This window comes from Lolium rigidum, chromosome 6, assembly GCF_022539505.1.
Source record: "Lolium rigidum isolate FL_2022 chromosome 6, APGP_CSIRO_Lrig_0.1, whole genome shotgun sequence".
Taxonomy (NCBI): domain Eukaryota; kingdom Viridiplantae; phylum Streptophyta; class Magnoliopsida; order Poales; family Poaceae; genus Lolium; species Lolium rigidum.
The window spans coordinates 15,139,275-15,145,972 of record NC_061513.1 but is presented as its reverse complement, the minus strand read 5'-3'; the positions used below and the strand labels follow the sequence as shown (position 1 = coordinate 15,145,972).

The 6,698-nt window shown below is 40.1% G+C and overlaps 1 long non-coding RNA gene across 1 annotated transcript; it reads left to right on the top strand.

Moving 5' to 3' along the window:
* The first annotated feature begins 5,145 nt into the window (after positions 1 to 5,145).
* LOC124659767 lies at positions 5,146 to 5,699 on the top strand. Its single transcript, XR_006989688.1, has 3 exons — positions 5,146 to 5,161; positions 5,268 to 5,369; positions 5,462 to 5,699. It is a non-coding gene; the product is annotated as an uncharacterized LOC124659767 (long non-coding RNA).
* Positions 5,700 to 6,698: the final 999 nt, after the last annotated feature.

The following is a 6,698-nucleotide window of genomic DNA, read 5'->3' as shown; positions in this document are numbered from 1 at the left end:
TGTATGCAATTGTGGGTCAAAATTAGACGAGTGCAGCCTGCCTTACTAAGCAGCTAAAGTTCCCAAAGTTCTTTGTGAATTCCACTTGATGATCAGCAGTATGGAAAATGTTTGTAAAACGAAAAGCTTGCCTGTATGGAATATCAGGCGAATATGAAAACATGGAAGCACAAGCACTAGCATGTTTACGGGCAAGGTCATGTTAGAAAGGGTGAAATTTCACTGGAACCACATCATTGGTCTCAATATAGAACATCTGTGAACCAGTTCATATTCTAGTCAATTTAGTGTACATACGTTTTCTATAGGAGGGCTACATTTTACATGCGAAATCCACAACTTCGGTGTGAGTATTCATTTCATTGAGTTTCAGAAATTCAAAGATAGCTTTATCAAGCAACACATCGACAGTAAGATTCAGTAATCTAGCAGGTCATGAAAAGTACAGCTACCTATCAGCACTCTGCATTGACTCTTCAACTAGGAAACATTTCTTTCCTAACTGATTCAGTCATCTACATGAACCAGTCTCAACCAGATTCTTCAGAGCGAGTGACTTCTTCTCTGAACTGAAGTTTAAGATGAAGGTGACCACTAGGGTCACAAAAAACAGAGGGTTGAACAACAAGCACTGCCCTTGATTTAAACATACACGACTGTCAGTTTCAACAACCATCAGGTATCACAAAATGGCGAGTACTGGTATGCTCATGGCTGTCAGTTTCGCGTATAAACACACACGCCAAACTAGCAATAAACACCTGCATATATCAATGGAATTAATTACTGCAAAATCAATAGCATTTGTTCAGTTTTGCCAGCACATACATTCCAGAAAAAAACGGTTTAAGCTCACACATTATAGAAACAAAAGATCACATTGGCAGTAGTCTTCTAACAAATAAAAGAGAGGCATGTAGAAGATCTTGGAGTAATAAATCAGAAGCTTGACTATTAACCTGCAATGACAAGTGAACAAGTAAGATAGATCATTATAATTTCTCCATAGCTAAGTATACGGGCATGCATCCATAGCTTAACATGTGGATATGAGAGATACTATTCTTAAAATGAAAAAAACTTCAGGAATATGTATTCATGGCTTGACATGTGGAAAGTCTTACCAAGATATTTGAAACTACACAAAGAACTCGTGGTCATCATCCAATTCTTCTTGTCCCAAAGGAGCAACATGGCCATCATTTATGTAAGCCTCATCATCATCGATATCATCATCAGAATCGAAGTGAACATCTTCAAACTCAATAGGTTTTATATTTTTGATAACAGAAGCATCAACGCTGGATCCTTCATCATCATTTCTGCACCAGCTAGTGATCTCTTCAGGTACAGTAATTTCTGGCACTGTAATTTCCGCATCGACGACATCTAGTACGTCTGCGTCACCGCCTTCATCGGCTTCAGCAGCTTCATCAAGGCCTACACCATTTAAAACAGACGGAGCAAACAAATTGCGTGGATTCATTTTAATAACACTTGCCCAATCAGGATTCTTCACATCTCTCACATAGAAAACCTGTTGAGCCTGGAGACCTAGAATGTAAGGGTCTTCCTTGAATCAGTGTGCAGTAGTGCGAAGGTCAATAATTCCATATTTATCCTTCTTATACCCCCGCTCCGAGTTCTATTAGCAGGAGGCGCATCAAACCAGTCACACTGGAATAGTACAACCTCCTTATCAGGTGGATAGTCAAGAAATATGATTTTCTTGATCACCCCATGATAATCAATATTTCCTATGGCTTCATCGCCCTTGACTACGATGCCACTATTTTGGGTACTCAAGTCCTGCTCTATGTAGGAATTCCGAAAGAAGTATCCATTCGGAACCGTACGGTTGTAAACACGAGCTAGGTGGTCGGGTCCTTTGGCTAGTGCATAAATAAGATTGCTGACCTTCCCATCCTTGTGGACCTTCCCATCCTTGTGGAGTTCAGTGATCTGTTTCATGGAATAGTGTACATGTCAGTGAAATGTGCATCGCTGGTACGTCATTACTACGAACATAAGTGAAAATGTGACTGTAACTTACCCTTCTCTCAAACCAGCCAACAAACTCTTGCCTGTGTTGCTTATCAGGATTACGAGAATTGTTCCTTTTCAGCTCCTCGAGATGTTCCCTACAAAGAGAAATGATAGTTAGTTCAACACGACATTATTAATGCACATAAGAACGATATAATATAAATACATAGCTATATCCTTACTTAGCCCATTTCGCGGTGTCCCTGCAGTTTGTTAGTATGAAATGCCTCATGTCATTAACCTCAACCAAAGATAGTTGTTCAAGAGCAAAAACCTTTCTTGGAGTAATCAACTGTACTCATTATGGTAATCCCTGTTGGTGGATGATCTGCACGTCCATCTTCATGGCGTTCGGACTGACTTATCTTTGTAGGCATGCCATCAACGAATCGATCGAAAAAGTCATGCACTCTTCGAGTATGTACCCCTCTGCAATAGAACACTCTGGGTGAGCCTTGTTACGCACATACCCTTTCAGCGTACGCAAGTATCGTTCAATTGGATACATCCATCTGTACAAGACAGGCCCTCCCAATCGTGCCTCTTCAGCGAGATGAATTGGCAGATGCATCATAATATGAAAGAATGCAGGTGGAAAGATCATCTCGAGCTAGCATAGAGTTTCTGGGATTGTTTCGCTCAACTTCACCAAATCCTCATCCTTTAACTCCTTGGAGCATAAATCAGAAAAGAATTTACTCAGTTGAAGCAATGGGTTAAGAACATTCTCTGGCAGAAGCTTGCGCAATGCGATAGGAAGAAATATAACATGTCAGTCATGAGTTTTGATTCCAGTAATCTTGCACTGATCGAGGACCACACATCGTTTAATGTGTGAAGCATATCCATCGGGCATCTTAATGCTCTGCAAAAATTTGAGGAGCAATATCTTCTCTTCCTTTTTTAAAGCAATAGCAACCTTTCTTTATTTCATACTTGTTCTTACCGGGCTTTGGATGCTGGTCCTTCCTAATTTTCAAGTACTCCAAATCAAGACGAGCCTTCACACCATCCTTTGATTTCCCATCCATCTCAAGCAAAGTCCCAAGAACGCTGTCGCAGATGTTCTTCTCGATGTGCATAACATCCAAATTGTGCCTAACCAGCAAGTGCTTCCAATATGGGAGTTGGAAAAATACACTTTTCTTCCGCCAGTTATGCCAGCTATTAGTTTCCGGTCGCTTTCTCTTATTTGATCGCCCAAATGGTGCATGCTGAATGCTATCAAGCTGTTGTACAACTTCTTCACCTGTAAGTGGTACCGGAGCTTCCCTGTCATCTGTTTTGTTGTTGAACAAACACACTGCGGAGAAAACATCGGTGTCCCATGTAGCAATGCTTTCGACCATACTTGAGCCATAGGAAATCTGTATGTATGTGGCAATAAGGGCATGCTAGCTTTCCTTATGTGCTCCAACCACTCAGCATTGCGAAAGCTGGGTAGTCATTGATGGTCCACAACAAGCATGCATACAGCCTGAAATTTTCTTTGGTTGCAGCATCATATGTGTAAGCACCATCCTCCCATAGAACATTCAGTTCATCCACCAAAGGCTGCAAGTACACATCTATGTTATTTCCTGCTGACTTTGGCCCTGGAATAATCATTGACATGATCCAATTTTGTTGTTTCATACACATCCAAGGTGGCAAGTTATAAGGGATAAGAATGACAGGCCATGTAGTGTGTGATATACTCATGAGCCCAAAGGGGTTGAATCCATCCGAAGCAAGGCCAAGTCGAACACTACGAGCATCTTTTGAGAACTTCTTATGATATTTCTTATCAACATGCTTATGCCTTCGAATCTGCAGGGTGCCTCATTACGCCATCATCCAGACGACCCTCATGATGCCATTTCATATGCGATGACATAGCTTATGTCATGTACAGCCTTTGCAGTCTTGGAATCAGTGGGAAATACAAATATCATACTCTTTATCCTATGTGGTGCATAATTAAATAATGAGGAGAGAAGACAAAATCGTCTTATATCTAGAAATCATCTCTTACGCTTATATCTAGAAATCAGCTTCCATGAGATGCCCGAAATGCTTTTGTTCGCCCGATTCTGTTCAGGAGCCTTTTTCTGTAACTTGCTTGTCATGGTGGCTGCGTTTTGGTGCTATGATAACCATGCCCAGCTTTAGATGTTGCCTGTAGTATATGACACTGTTTTATTTGTACTAGGTTGTATGCAGTTATGCACTTTTATAACATCTAACTTGTTTCTTGTCTAATGTTTGAATAACACATTATATACTGATGTTCAAATTTAGCTAATCCTAATTCATACAATATTAATTTCAACTGAGTGAACTTCTTACTGGATTGCTTCTTCCCTTCTTACCGGATTTCTTGTTGCAATATCCTCTGAAGCATTTATTTTATTGCGTTCTACATCCTGATTCGTGTTCTGTTGGTAGGCCAATACAGTACATCCTGATTTGCATTAGTTCTATTGCAACCAATCTCAACAAATTGTTAGATCACAGGTCCAGAACACAACGCGAATTCGTGGATTCGTGAAAGACGGGGTTTTTGCACAATGCGATAGTAGACTGATTATCAATCTTCAGTACTGATTTTTCAGCCTCATGACCAAGTAGCTCACCAATTAACCTGCTTAGCCATATCCCCTGACACGAAGCAGCTGTAGCAGCCACATACTCTGCTTCACAAGAGGATAGAGCGACAATTCTTTGCTTCTGAGATGTCCCGGGCAATTACCAAAGAAATACATGACCCCCGTAGTTTTTTTTGCTGTAACATTTATGCATGTTTGGCTTCTTGTACTTGTGTTTAAAAGATTGTTTCCAAGATATTGAAGTGCTAAAGTATGCCTGCTTTCGTTTTGTGTTTTTTTTCTTCTGAATATGACTCAATTTCTGATCGTACCTACACAAGGGCATAAGGATGAGTTCAACGGTGGATGCTGCTGGTACACACCATATTTACTTCTTGATCACCTATCTGAATGGTGCACATCAAATATGGTTTGTTAATGCTATGTCCTTTTATTGTTTTTGTGTGCAGTAAGGAAAGGCTATGTTGTCTTAACAAGGACGGAAAGTATAACCGAATACACAAACAAGGGTGGACAACCCAGATCTGGTAAACTGTTTATCTCACTTAAGCTGTCCCTAGCATTTTCTATAATGCATAAAATCCTTGTATGGGTTAAATTGCTAAATCTTCAATATTGCTAAATCTTGTACAGGTACTCAAGGACAATCCGACACTCCAGTGTCAGCTAATGACATGTGTGCCCTGGATGAATGGCCATCCCATGCTCGCCGCTATCGTGCGCAACTACAGGATGGTACTTTCTCTCCTTCTAATCTGGGTCCTCCGATCTGACACAATCTAATAACCAAGTCATGCGATACTTTTTTTCTATGATTTGGGTTGTAGAAGCAGATGGACAGAAGAAGAAGAAAGGGCGAGGTGTTGTAAAAGGTGTTAAAGCAGCTCAGAAGCGTTTTGCCAACGGATCTGCGAAGCTAAATATTACATTCTCTGAAACGTTGGGTGGTACGATAGGAATGAACTATCGCTCATTCAAGGATGACGTGGTAGTGATAATGAAAAGGAAGGTACCACTCATTGGGGTGAGGAGGTGGTCCGACATTCACCCAAGTGTGCATCGACTCATTGTCACAGATGTGATAGTGCGTACAACCTTTTTCATATTTGTTATCTTATTTTATCATCGCCAATGCACCACTTATTTATATTCAGTTGTCTATGTTTTACAGGACAGATGGGACCTAGAAGATACACCAGAAACTGAAGAGAAAATTCTCAGAATTGCGCAAGAGCGATATAGAGGCTGGCGATAAACTCTAAGCTCCACTTACAAGGCATTCAAAACAGATGATGCTAGATTGGCTAATGATCCGGAAGATTTACAACCAGAAGAGTGGGAATGGATGATCAACTACTTCGGCAATGATGAAAAATTCCAGGTTATCTCTAATCTCACTGTTTGTGTGCACTGTGTCTTTACATGAAGTGTGTTGTTTGGCTGTTTATATTTGGTTTCAATGAATGGATAGGCACGCAGCCAAGTGAACTCCGATAATCGCAAGAAACAGAAAACAAAACATAGAGTTGGATCAAAATCGTACGCCCAACTAAGTTTTGAGAAGGTATGAGCCTAACTAAATATGTATGCCTCGATGGTAGCTATGGTTTCATGTTTGAAGTTTCTCATTGTCATATTACTTGCTGAGAAACTTGGAAACTGGAGAAGATCCGGATTGTGTTGCTCTATGGGAACTCACACACACGAAGAATGGAACATGGTCTAACCCAGAGTCCCAGGAAGTTTATGTGAGTGTACTGATACTTCATTGTGTTATTCTTGTTTCAGCTTTTACAAGACATACATGTGAGATGGATCAGGATTACCTTAGCTGAACCTCCAATCATAAAGATAAATATGATACATTGTAACGGATAAAAAAGGGAGAAAAAAATTCTTTAATAATAGATAAAGATATCACAATCGTTGCTACGGTAGACCATGTTACAGCCCATGTGTTTTATAAAAGAAAAAATTAAATATTATTATTGAATTCGAATGATTAGCGGAAACACATCTTCTTATACATGTGCATGTCAAACTATTTCGTCTATCTTAATCACA